The sequence below is a fragment of the Cucumis melo genome, chromosome 7 (genome assembly GCF_025177605.1).
Source record: "Cucumis melo cultivar AY chromosome 7, USDA_Cmelo_AY_1.0, whole genome shotgun sequence".
In the NCBI taxonomy this organism is placed as follows: domain Eukaryota; kingdom Viridiplantae; phylum Streptophyta; class Magnoliopsida; order Cucurbitales; family Cucurbitaceae; genus Cucumis; species Cucumis melo.
Genome location: NC_066863.1, coordinates 13,252,513 through 13,267,324, shown reverse-complemented (window position 1 = coordinate 13,267,324; position 14,812 = coordinate 13,252,513).

The following is a 14,812-nucleotide window of genomic DNA, read 5'->3' as shown; positions in this document are numbered from 1 at the left end:
ACAGAAAATTCATAGCTAGCCCTTTGTACAGAATTGGTCGGTGGGGACTCAGAAATCCATATTAACCGTAGGATGAGTTAGAAATCCATATGAAACTAAAAGGATCAAAGAATTTGAGAAGAATTTGAAAGTGAAAGTCCTTATCTTCTTAAAAGGAGTGCAAAAAAAGAAATAAATATGAACCTTCGTCTTCAAGAAACTAAGAAAATGCAAGAAAAAAGCTGAGGCTTCGTAGGAGTTGAGAGGAGTTTAGAAGTTTTCAAGGAAAAAAGGATCTCTGATCATTTGCTTAACACATGAATTCTCCTTGTTCATTGATGTCTTTTCTCTAAGACTGATTTGATTTCCTCCTCTCAATCTTCTAACCGGAAACTAGCCCCTACTCTTATTCATTCTTCTTAATGAGCCAAAACTTAGCCTTTTTATTGAGGGATTAAACCCTCTATGATTGCACGTTCCATCCTTCTCCTAAGAGGACATTATTAGTCAATTTAGTTCTCAGGACAAGAGGTGGCGCTAAAACAAAAGGATACAAGAAGAAAATCCACTAAAAGAGCAAACTCTGGCAACTGAGTCTTCTTCAAGGGAAAGGTGGGATTCTAATGAACCTCTTCTTGCCTACTGTTGAAGACTTCTCCCATAATCTCCAGGCGAGTTCTGTGATTTGCTAGCTTCTTCTTTTATTCATAATCTTGTGTTAAGACACTAAAAACAAGGTGAAACAAGCATAAAAGCTTATGTAGAGTGTATTTCTAAATATTTATGAATTTACAACATGAGCTACGCATTGTGACACTTTTATTATGCATATCGATATCATTTTTCTATCTAAAAGACTATAATAACTTGTATTTCTACAAGTTATCAAGACTCTAAATATGATTAGAAGTTCATTGGAGCTAGGGCAAGCTTGATAGAAGAAGTTCTAAGCAAGCCAAGGTTTTTCGAGACTTTAAAAGGATTCAAGGTGAGTTAAAAAGGGTTTTCTTGAGAAGAAAGAAGGATACAGGGAACAAGTAAATATATTTTATCATGGTTAAAATCCAAGTTTTAACTTGAATATCCTTGTTATTTTCAGAGCAAGAAGAAAGGGATCTATAAGCCAAGGACCTAGCCAAAAGTGTGCATGATAAAATGAATTTATTAAATGTTTTTAAGGCATATTTTTCAAGTTAATGTACTTAAAGCTTTCTTCAAGTTAATGTTCTTAAAAGTTATATTTAAAGTAAATGTTTAAAATGATGTTTGAGCTTTATTTAAAGGAATGTTTGAGTTGAATATTGAGTTATCTGATTTACGAATGATTTTTAAAGTATGAGATTTCATTAATGTATTTACTCAAGCATGTTACTGTTAAATGTTTAAAGTTAAAGAGAAAAAGAGTTTATTAAGACATGTTTATGTTTAAAAGTTTGATATTTATGTTTAAAGGTTTGATAGTTATGTTAAAGATTTGTTTTATGCATAAAGGTATTCTTACAAAGGGGTTAGTTTAATGCATAAAGGTATTCTTACAAAGGCATATTTAAAAGGTTTGCTTTATGCAAAAGGTTCTTTAAAGGAAAAGGTTTGCTTTATGTAAAAGGATCTTTAAAGGAAAATGTTTTTTTTTTTTATGAAAAAGGATTCTTAAATGTTTTGAAGCATATTATTTATAAACATTTTCTTGGAACCAAGTTATCTCAAATCAGCACTTAAACGAGGTAGGATAAAGGGCATCAAGGAGAGGTAAGGACACTTATCTTCAAAATCGAGCTAGGGATGCCTACCTCGTAGGAACTTGAATTGGGGATGCCCATCTTTCAATAATCGAGCTGGTATTGAGTAACCTCTACCACCATGCAGAAGTAGGTACTTAGGGTTCAAGCAGGTAAAACAAGGATTTATGTTACTGTTTCCTAAATGTTTATAAAGTTAAAGTATTTAAGTTATTGTTCATGGTTTACTATTTCAAAGGTTTATGAAATATCAAGGATATTTTTTACTGTTTCTTAAATTCTTATCAACTTTAAAGTACTGAGGTTTCTTGTTTACATTTATGAAGTAAAGAATTAAAGTTCAAGTATTCTTATTATTGTTAATGTTTATTGTTTAAAGGGTTTATGAGTTATTTTAAAAGGATTTACGAATTAAGTTACTGTCATTAAAAAGGTTTATGAAATGTTTGTGAAAATCCATCACTCACGGGCTCGTTTAGCTCATACTTTTCAAAATATTTTCTACTTTCCAAGTACAGGTTGTGCTGCTCGGGGTGCTAGACTTACTGCTGCTAAGCCAATTTGATTCGAGTTGTTCAAGGGTTAAGAGTTAAAGTCTGTTTCTTTGAAGTCTTGGTTGTTAGTAACTTTTGTGCCTCTATCTTTCGCTTGCTTTTTCAATTAAAGGTTAGAAGTTTAAGGGTCAGCTGGTGTCGTTCAAGAGGGAAGCTATTGGTTGGCATCACACCGTCGTCTCAAGCCTAGAGAAAATGTGCTTGGGACAGGGTGTAACATTTAAGGTGGACAACCTCTTGGCGTCAAGATACTACACTTGTTATCCTTTAGAGACACAAATGATGGAGGTCAATTGCATGCCAGAATGGAGTTTGTTTCCAAACTTCTTTCTGCACGCGTTTAGCTATGTCCTTGCTACTTACTCTCTCGAGCAGTTGGCGATAATGTTGGCCAAGTGATAAAGTTAAGCTCAACTAAACGTGATGAACCTTATAAGTAAAGTGCCCTTATCAAGCACTTATCTTGAACTTAAACTACTTCAACACTTCAACAAGATGAACAGTAAAGAAGTGATGGAAAGATAGTGAATAAAAATGCAATATATTGACCGATGTACGCTTTTCAGCCATGGAAATGTATAAACATCAAAACATTACAAAGAAAGAACCAAAATGGAAAGTAAAGAAATGAGTCGAGCGGCAGAATGCCTTGAGAGCATTCCTTGGCTCTTTTACGAGTTAGAGAGAAAATGGTGGTTTCTCTCTCTAATCTCACTCTAAGCTCTCACTCATAAGTTGATTGGAGAAGAGGAAAAGACAAAAAAAAAACTTCTACAAAAGGGGAAAGGCTATTTCTTTTCGTGGTCCTCGAAAAGAAAGACCTGCCCGAAGCTCTCTAGTTTTTTGGTCCATTTAGACCTCCTTTCTCATGGTGGAGATAGAGGTATATATAAGCTAATTTAGGCAGAAAACTTTTTTCTTCTATATAAGTCGTGCCAAAAGTAGCCTTGTCAAATCACATCAGCTCCAAGTACCATTCTTGTCTTCTAGTGAATCCATTCCCGTAATGATGTGCCCTGTCGCATAGTGAAGTTAATCACCAAGCAATCTTTGTATCGCTTAAGCTTTCGCATGCATTCTTCTTGCGATTCACTGTAATTCTTCTTTTCATCATTATCTTGTCATAAAAGCACTAAAAGATGGTGAAACAGGCATGGAGACCTATGTAAGTTATATTCTCTTCCCTTTATGAATTTGCAATAAAAGATACGCATTTTGACACTTTATCTTGCGTTTAGATTCCATTTTTTTACCTAAAAGGATATAATAACTTATACTTCTACAAGTTATCATCTATCTGAAGGGTTCTATAGGGTGCAAATGAATCTATAAGAGAAAGAGAGATTTAGCTGGGAAGGTACAAACCTTCAAAGCTAAACTTGTAGCAAAAGAGTATACCGAAAGGGAACGAGTTGACTATGAAATTTTTTCCCCTGTTGTTATGTTAAATTCCATAGAATTCTCTTATCCAAAACCACATTTTATGATTATGAAATATGCCAAATTGATGTTAAGACTACTTTTTAGAATGACAATCTTGAAGAGAGTATCTTTATGTCTCAGCCCAAAGGGTTCATAACCCAAGGTAAGGAGAAAAAAGTTTTCATGCTGAATCAATCCATTTATTGGTAAAAACAAAAAACTAGATCTTGAAACATTAGGTTTGGTACTTCGATCAAATATTACGGTTTGATAATTCAAACAAACAACTAGATCCATTTATGGGTAGAAACAAATAAGTTCCTGTATGATTTGGAAATTGTTTCAAACGTGAACATAACCATCACTTTATATTGTGATAACAGTGGGACAGTAGCCAATTCTAAAGAACCTCACAGCCACAAACAAAGAAAACACCTAATAGAGAGGAAGTATCACCACATACGGGAGATTGTGCAAGAGGGGATGTGATCGTAACCAAGACTACTTCGGAGTACAACATTGTTGATCCATATACGAAGACTCTCATGACTAAAGTGTTCGAGTGTCATCTAGACAGTCTAGGTCTACGAGATATGTACAGGTAATATAAATCAAGTAGGAGAGGTATAATGGGTATGAGGGTACGCTAGTTTATTGTATTTGTTTAAATACGTTTTATGTAACATACTTGTACATTTTACCATTTCCACTATTTGAGGATTATTTTATTCTGTATATCCTATAGAATACCACTAGACTGAAGTTTTAGTCCAAGTGAGAGTTTGTTGAGTTTTATGTCCTAAAACTCGTACATAGTAAATATAATCTGTTGACCATTATTAATAAATTGTTATTATTATAATTTCAATAAAACGTTATTGACTATATTATTAGATTTTTCTTAATAACCTAGATCCAATAAACTAACATCATAAGATGTTTGATGAGTTTTGAACAATATGTAAAGACATACAGGGATCAATGTTCGAGATACAGCTTAAAGGGTATATAGTATAGGGATAAGGTTAGGTACCTTATCCTGGTAACACTATGGATACGACTCACTTTGTATTTGATACAAGTGCAATAATCCAACGCGTTCATGTAGGTTACATGCGAGTGAGGGTATCATATGCAATGAGTTTGCCTAAGACCAAACCACGAAATAGTAACCACTAGATATAACTCCATTAACTAGTTAGGTTTCTATTGCATTCGGATGACGACCTAGGTAACTTAGTCTTAATCCTAAGTGTATTATGAACTTCTATTCTCGAGGGATTGTCCTTTAATTTGTACGGATGAGAGTGGCCAGATTGCTGACTTAATATGCTTATTATTTTAGGGACAAGACTGAGTAGGGAGCTGGAAACATAATCACACAAGATGGAATTCACTCCTTCGCGAGTTTAAGGTAAGTAGATGAGTGTTCCCTTAAACTTTATTATATAAATTTAATTTTGGATATGATTTGAAATTAATTTATGAGAGAATAAAATATTTGAATGAGTTCAAAATATTAATTTAATGTGAATTAGATTTATATTAAAACTATATGTTTAAATTTAATGTATATATGATACACATTAAAATTATAGGTTATGAGATAAATTTATATTTGAATATGATTCAAATTTAGATTAAATTAAATATAAGATATTTAATTTTGCAATTAATTAATTACAGAATTAATTAATAGTTTAATTTTATTTTATTTTATTAAATTTGATTTAATTAAATTAATTAAATTAAAACTATCGATTATGTGATAGATATTCATTTGAATATGATTAAAATGAAATATTAATTAAATATGACTTAATTAATTATTTAATTTAATTTAAATTTATTATTTATTATTTATTTTAATATTAATCTTAAATTAAATTAATAGTGAAAGTTGGTGGTTTTCCCACGTATCCCAAAATGAAGAAGTGGGAGGTAAGGTACGACAAAAGAAATATTTGTGCTTCAGAAAAGAAAACGATCTGTGTATACTCTGTGTAATCTCTCCAAAAAAAAAAATCCCTCTACAATGTTCCCATTCCAATTTTGGTTTAATTAAACCAAAATCTCAAGCTAGGAGACTAGAGAGGTTTCCAAGTGGTGATGCTCCAAAATTGGCATTTAGCAAATACAGATTTAACAGCGTATGTACGTTTCAATCTTTCTGTAATTTTCTTTTTTTCTTTTTGTAAAGGCATGATTAGCCTTTAGATTATCTTATGTACCTTTTAAGTTCCCAATTAAATTTGATGTAAGTTTTCTGTTAAATTCTTCTGTAAGGCTATTATCCCTTTCTCCTTCAGTGTTGAATTATTTTCTTAAGTCAATCTAAACAAACCCTTAACTATTGAAATCCCAACTAATAATTATTTTATTTTCAATTTAAAAAAATTAATCCTATAATCTTTTTTCCACCTATAATGGGTTTTTAATTTTTCTACTTTCCTTCTAAATAGAATTTTATGTCTAGAAGAAAAACAAAATTATATAAACTTTTCGGGGAAAACCCCATTTTGGTCCCTTGAGTTATTTAGGTATGTGTGCGATTGGTCCCTAAGATTTCAAATTGGCTATTTCAGTTCTTGAGTTTTCAAGAATACGAGATTGTAGCAATACAATCTTGTCACTAAACTTATCTTTAGCGTACATTATAGAAATGCACAATGTGTGCGCAAAAGCAATGAAAAGACGCTCGCCTTAATAAAGGATGGATTACTTATGATTCAAACAGATAGATTAGAAACTAATTATAGCTTAACTTTAAGTACTTTGATCTCAAAAGCCAAGCAAGTACGATAAAATTATCGAGAGGTTGTTCATCTTAATTTTGGAGTTAATAAATGCTCATTACAAGAAATTCATTATTCGTTGACAAAGTTTTAATGGCGTAGGTAATTTTTTCAGTAAAAGATTGTTTATAGCAACACAAAAGAAAATGTATCATAAAATATTATTATTAGCTACACGTTCTTAATCTACGCCACTAAAAGAATTAGTAACATAACAATGAATACACTAAACATTAAATAGTTTTAGCAACAAACTTAAATATGCTAGAACTTTATCAAAATTTTCCCCTTCTTTTAATCTCCCAACAACTTTTTCATTAAATAATTTATTAAATATATTTTTATTTTTATCTCCCCTTTCTCTCTACCATCTCTGCAAAAACCACCAACCGACCACACAAAAGTACCATTTTCTCATTAACACGGCGACCCACGGGCTATTCGACCAGCCACAGAAGGTGACGTTTCGACCGACAACATAGAAGGTGAGGCGTTTCGACCGGCCACATAGAAGCTAACGTTTAAGCCAGCCACACAAGCTGACGGCAAACCATGGCTGATGGCGACCCACGAAGCTGAGAAGTTGAAGTTCATTCGTGTTCCACCCATATTGACAGCGACCCATGAAAATCTAGTCCCATCCGAACGTTGTTGTCTTCCAACAGATTAAAGATCAGGTTTTCACATTTTGGTGAGATTTTAATGTTTTAAAACTTTTTTTTTATGTTCTATATGAGTGCATTCCAAAGATTATCGTGAATCAGCTTTTTATTTGTATGGCCTCCTTTCTTTAATAGCCCAAATTAGTTTTTCCTTTTATAAGAGTCAAAGTATTTTGGATATAATATCTTGATATGTCAAGAGCTGGTGAATGCTTATCATAGAAATGTTGTTGATCAGGTTGGTGTGTCTTGAAAGTGGTGTTGAAAAAAGTGCTAAAACTATCGATCAGGATAATTGATGTGTCATGACGAACCACTACCCTGAAAGAAAGTTTGGCTGACCGTGGTGCTAATCGTTGTATCGGTTGCTCTCCAAGGTTAACACAGCTTCCCAGTACTAACGTGCACTCGTCAGAACAGGGAATAGAAACAAAGACTTTTGTAAATGCTCAGAACGCATAGATGTAACACTTGGTTGAGACCCTTACGATATACTCTATCTCTATTAAGAGCCTTTGTTTCTGCAATGTAAAATTGTGCCTTTATGGCCATGCACATAGAACCGAATCCCGGGTCGACGTGAAAGCTCTAAAAAGATACCTTTAAACTCTTTCATAGAAGGCGGCCACACCTTCACTGTCACGTTATATGCTCCATCAAGTTTGCTAAGTCAAACCACTCAAAAGAGCTATGGAGACTTTAATATTATCCATACCAACTATGGACCTAGAAAAGGTTTTGGATCATCCATCTAGTCCATTTAAGGACTGTCCACGCAATGGGCTATGGACCATCAAGTCTATCGTAATAGACCACCCAATTATCAAGTGTTATGGATCTCCGAAGGGCTTTAAGCCCATGTTCATAGAGGAATCTATGACCACTTTCCTTGTTAGTCCTTTTGTTAAAGGATCAGCCAAGTTTTTCTCATATCGAACAAATTCCAAGGAAATGGTTCCTTCCTTTAGCAGTTTTTTATCAACTGCATGCCTAAGACGTATATGTCTACTTTTACCATTATAAACACTGTTATTGGCAGTACGTATCGCAGCTTGTGAATCACACTATATGGACACAGGTACAGATGTCCCCCACAATGGTACATCTCCTAGTAGATTTTTTATCTACTCAGACTCCTGTCCTGCCAACTCTAATGCTATAAACTCGGATTCCATCGTCGATCTAGCTATACAAGTCTATTTTGCAGACTTCCAAGATATTGCCCCACCTCCAAGCAAAAATACATACCCACTAGTGGAGTTAACCTCATCATTATCTGTGACCCAGTTTGCATCACAATATCCTTCTAATATGGCTGAAAATTTGTTGAAGTGCAAACAGTAATTTATTATCCCTTTAAGATATCTCAATAGATGGCGTAAAGCATCCCAGTGGTATCTATCATGATTATGTGTATATCTACTCAATCTACTGACAGCATATGCAATATCAGGTCTAGTGTAATTCATTAAATACATCACACTACCTCTGATCTTTGCATATTTAGGTTGAGACACACTATCTCCTTTATTCTTCTTAAGATGTTTACTAGCGTCAAAGGAAGTTCTCACTGGAGAAAGATCAAAGGAATCAAATTTCTTTAGTATTTTCTCCATGTAGTGAGATTGACATAGGGACAAACTAGTTTTGTTTTTCCTGATTTTAACACCAAGGATTACGTCTACTTCTCCTAGGTCTTTCATTTCAAAGTGTGATGAGAGAAATAACTTAGTATCAGTTATCAATTCCATGTTTGTTCCAAAAATTAACATGTCATCAACATATAGACATATTAATATGCAATCAGCTCCAAACACCTTTGAATAAACACATGTGTCTGAGGAATTTATTTTAAATCCATTGTTTATCAAAGTATTATTAAACTTTTCATACTACTACTTAGGAGCTTGCTTGAGACCGTATAAAGATTTTCTCAGTTTACACACTTTGTTTTCTTGGCCAGGAATTTTAAAGCCTTCTGGTTGTGTCATATAAATTTCTTCTTCTAAGTCACCATTTAGAAAGTCAGTTTTTACGTCCATTTGGTGAATAAGAAGGCTATGTATGACAGCTAATGCAATCAAGGCCCTCATTGCGGTTATCTTAGTTACACGGGAATATGTGTCAAAGTAATCAATACCTTGTATCTGGGTATACCCTATTACCACTAATCTAGTCTTGTATCTTTCTATTGATCCATTTGGTTTTGTTTTTCTTTTGAAAATCCACTTACACTTAATTGGCTCGTTTCTCATAGGAAGGTCCACTAAGTCCCATAGGAAGGTCCACTAAGTCCCATGTATGATTCATGACCAGTGAATCCAGTTCACTTTTAATGGCCTCTTTCCACATATTTGACTCCACAGAGTTCAACACTTCTTGGTAAGTTTTAGGATCCTCATCTATTAAGAACAAGTCTTTGAAGTTACAGTCAATTTCATCGCGCCTTTCCACTATGAAAGTGCTTGGGAAATATGGACCGAAACTTTTCTCAGTTCTCTGTCTTTTACTTCTCCTAAGTTCTAATTCACATCTTAAGTTCGAAGTATTAATAGTTTCAGAAATAGGTGTTTCACTAATGATTGAGGGGTTTTTCAAGATCATGCATTCTTTTAGATAGGCTAGGAACAGACAGTGATTGCTTTAACGAAAATACATGCTCAAAGAATTCTGTATCTCTAGATTCATTTATAGTTTTATCATTTACACACATAAACCTATATGCAGCACTATTTTGGGCATACCCGATAAATATACAGTCAAAGGTTTTAGACCCTACCGTAGATTTCTTCAATGCAGGAAATGGTACCTTAGCCAAGCATCCCTAGACCTTCAAATAGGAAAAATTTGGTGCATGTTCTTTCCAGAGTTCGTAAGGAGTTTTGTCTAGCCTTTTGTGGGGAATCCTGTTAAAAACAAACACGCAGACAACACAGCTTCTCCCCACATATTATCAGATAGACTGGAGCTTAATAATATGGCATTCATCATTTCTTTAAGAGTTTTATTTTTTCGCTCAACTATGCCATTTTGTTGTGGTGAGTAAGGAGAAGTAAATTCATGGATAATACCATTTGACTCACAAAAGTCCTTAAGAGTTTTATCAGAATACTCACCACTTCTATCTGATCTTAATCTTTTTATCTTTTTTCCTAACTGATTTTCAGATTCTGCCTTAAATTTCGCACGTCTTCATGCCTTCAGACAGGACGTTCGCCACCAAGTTCTCGTACTCATGTATTTGTTCCACAACTGGCTTGTCGTCAGTCATCTAGATTTGCAGCCATTTTCCAACGACATATTTCTTTCGTCTAGCATCATCTCCTCTATATCGGGATTCCAAGGTGCTCCAGATGTCCTTGGCAGATTTTTAACCTACGAAGAGGTCGAACATCGAGTCTGACATGTAGTTTAACAGATGTCCACGAACGGTCTTGTTATCCTTTGCATATTTTCAAGATCAATCATTTGGTTCTTCTTTACTTGGTTAGCGGTAGCGGTAGTAGCAGAAGGCCCCGTAGATGACTCTGGATCAAAAGATGTTGAAGTGGTAGTTGGGGGATCAGAAGACGGCAGATCTGTGGTGAGGACATAATCAACTTCTAGTTGCTAAAAAAAGATCAACAATTTTTTGGACCAACGACAGTAGTTTGTTCCATAAAGTGGCTCAAGTTTAGACAGATCAGGTAGAATTTTGTTGGTGGTCTTGATCGAGCTTGCTTTTAGATTGTTGGAAAAAATGTTAAAACTATCGATCAGGATAATTGATGTGTCGTGACGAACCATTACTCTGAAAGGAAGTTTAGCTGACCGTGGTGCTAATCGTTGTACCGGTTGCTTCCCAAGGTTAACACAGCTTCCCAGTACTAACGTGCACTCGTCAGAACAGGGAATAGAAACAAAGGCTTTTGTAAATGCTTAGAACGAAGAGAGGTATGAAAGATGAGAGGAGGAGAGGAGGAACTATTTTGGTATGTGAAAAATGGAAGGACTTTTGTCGTTGAATAACGCGAACGTATGCCACGTTAAGGAACTTGACTGTGTAAATGAATTACACGTGTCCCTATAGCTGTCAAAAATAAAATGCATAGGAAAACCGAAGGCACGCATGTAAGACAGGGTTATACTATCACCACTTACTCAGTTTGTAGTCCCCTTTAAAGACTTGAGATTATATATCCTCTTCCCACTTCAAGGTTTATCAATGTGGAACAATTTTTGTTACTTTTCTATTTGGGCCAAAGCGCTATAAGTCATTTCCAACAAGTGGACCACCAAAAGACTTTTGATTCTGTTCATTGGAACTTTCTCCTTAGTTGTTTCCTTGCTATTGGCACATTTTTTAAATTTATGAGTTGGAGTATGGTATGTATATCACATATCCGATCTACTTAGTTTCAATTAATGGTTCTTTTGTGGCGTATTTTAATCATGGAAGACGAGGTTTTCAACAAGGAGGTCCTCTATCTCAATATCTCTTTGACATTGTAATGGAAGTGTTGTCTCTTTAGTTGAATTTTGTGCCTTCATATTTTTGCTTTTATTACCGCGTTGTGATTAGATTCAACTCACCTAACTATGTTTTGTTGAGGATTTAATGATCTCTATTGTTGGAACTGTGGTTTGTTGACTTTTCATGTGGACTGTTTTGAGAAGGTTTCAAGCTAAGTGTTGTCTAGTTTTAAACCCTTAAATGTGGTTTATATTTAGGTTGGTTTCTTCTTCATTTCTCTACCAATGTTTGAATCTGAAAACTAGAAATTTTTGTCTTTTCAGACTCTTACATGCTTTAGTTATTTCATATACATGTTAGTTATTAACATTAAACTTTAGAGTAAACGTTCAAACTTTTTTATCTCTTTCAGGTGACATATTCTCTATGCTAAAAGTTTTTTATTATATTAATTGGCATATCAAAGTGAAAAATATGACCTTTAATGGCTTCTGATAGCTAACACTAACAGACTGAAAAAATTATGTAATTGTTCTGGCCCACATAATTGGTGGATTTTGTACTTGATCAAACATATTAAATTTTATCCTTCAACCTCAACTTTCTATAACTAATATAGAAAGTACTTTGATTCACAATTCATAGGTGTAGAAGGATCATAAGAAACCAATTGCGGGTCGTCTAGTTTCAAAATTGATCTAAATTTGCCTAGTTGATTAGCAACTGCTACGCTCAACATAAAATAGTGCATAGTTGAAGAAGCAAATAAGAGATGAATCAGATGAAGAAGAAGCATAACATTTATTTATGAACAAACCATTTATTTATGAACATTTTGAGTGGTTGTTATATTGAGTGAAAGATTTGATTGGCCTATGAATTGGTATTTCATGGTTTCCATTTACTTTGTTCGAAACCACAAAGAAGTGAGAAAAATCTGTTGGATATGTTATTCTTGAATTGATACTCATTACAGAACTTATTACAGAACTCAATGAAATTCTTGCTCATGATATTATAGATGAGGATGGGCTATGGAAAAAAAACCTTACTACTCAATCTCATCATCTTTTTTTCTTTTTTCCGCAAGCACTCCAAGAACAATTGTTGCTTGAAAGAGATCCACATGGCAATGTCCAAGTAAGTGTTTTTTCTTTTTTCAGATGTTTTTCCATAGATTCCTTATTTGATTAACTATATTATATTTTACCTTGCATGTTAGGTTGCCAAAATAGAAACTGAAAAAATGCTTATTCAAATGGTTGAAATTGAGTTGGAAAAGAGGAGGCAAGAAGGCGCATATAATGGTGGCCAATTAAAGGGGCAGTCACATTTCTTTAGGTACTCATTGCATTCATGCTTGAACTTTTTCTGTTTTACTAAACGCTCCTGATTAATAACTTATGAACTATTTGGTAATCATTTGGATTTTCTTACTTTGTTATCTACTTTTTATCAATTTTTTTCAAAAACCAAGCCAAGATTTGAAACAAAAGAAGTCCTAGAAAAAAGTTCCAATCAAGCGGTGAGTTAGGCTTGTTGCTAAGAAAGGTAAAATACGATGGCCACGAAATGATATGAAAAAATTATACTGTGTGTAGTTTGTCTCTGTTTTATTCTTCTGTTGACTTATAGGTATGAAGGGAGGTGTGATTTACCAACCAACTTTGATTCAACTTATTTCTATGCTTTGGGTTACACTGCTAGAACTTTCCTCCAAAATGGAAAAACTGGACCAATATCATTGGTCTGTCCTTCCCTCTCCTTGTACCTTCTGATCATTTTAGTTTCTAACCCTTCAACCTTTCATTCTCCTTCTTTTTATCAGTTTTCTCCATAGATTTTTTCCTCATTTTTATTGCTTATATGTTACTTATGTATACCAAGTAGGAAACTTGGCTGCTCTAGTTGAAGATTGGACAATTGGCGGAACTGCATTGACTTCATTAATGGACGTGGAGAGGAGACACAGTACAACTTTTCCAGTAAAGATCATTTCATGCTTCCAAGATTTGTAGGAATTTTTGTTGTGCACACTACTTTTGCACAAATGTAGAAAATTATTGATGTAACTTCATACTTATAACATTGGAACTAACTTTGAACATCTATTTATATGATGTAACTTTATACTTATAACTTAGTTTAACATTGTTCGAACTATTTAAGAAATTATCGAAGTTTCTTGACATATATTTCAGGTGATAAAGTTAGTATTATTGCATGTTGCCTAGTGATAGCTCCTAAGATTATTATATTTGACATTTTATAACAGGTTTCTATAGTAAATTGGATATTATTCTTTTATTAATAAAATACTTTTACTGGTGTTCCTAAGGTGATGCGTTAGTAACGCGCAAATGTCACTAAGTACACCTTTAGCGATACACATTTGTTGCGTTGCTGAAACTTTTAGTTATGCAGATATAGCGACAATCCTAGCGATGAATGGCATTGCGTTATTAATACTTTTAGCGACGTTTTTTTTTTAGTAACGTTTTTAATGCACCACTAAAAATTCAATTTCTTGTAGTGGCTTTATATCACCTCGAAATGTTAATCTCCCTTATTTTTACATTTAATTGTTTAAAAATTCCTGCACATCCACGCCTAATTACTGAGTTCACATTACATCACACTTCATCGTCATGTTCACCTTGCTGCTCTAATTGCACTGTAGTGTAAATGCTTAGAAAAAGTTATATTATTCATAACATATACTGTATGGACACCGTGTAGGATTTACACCGTGTAGGATTAGAACGTGTTGATCCATTTAGGACACCAATTCACTGTGTTCAACCCTGGACTTACCAGGAAACCTCCCTCTTTGCTTGCACTTGAGCGAGAGAGAGGAAAACTTATGCTAAACGTTAAAACATTATGAAGTTAGCAATGCATAGGTAGGATATGTAGATTTTATCACATGGTCCTAACCTACTTAAGTTGCACAATTAGAGCACACCTTGACTTTCACACCCCCTCCCGGATCACCTACTTAGATCTGAAAGGTGATGTAATGTCAACTGAAACCATCCACCTTTAAAACAGTTCTAGCTGACCCTTAACTTGAAACCATAAAACATTTGCAAGCGGAGGTCTTTAAACTTGGAAATAACTTAAAACTATAGTGTAACCCATTTGGAAAAGACTTTTTATAAATACCAAGTAAAACGTATATGATATACAAGTATACATTTTCATAAGA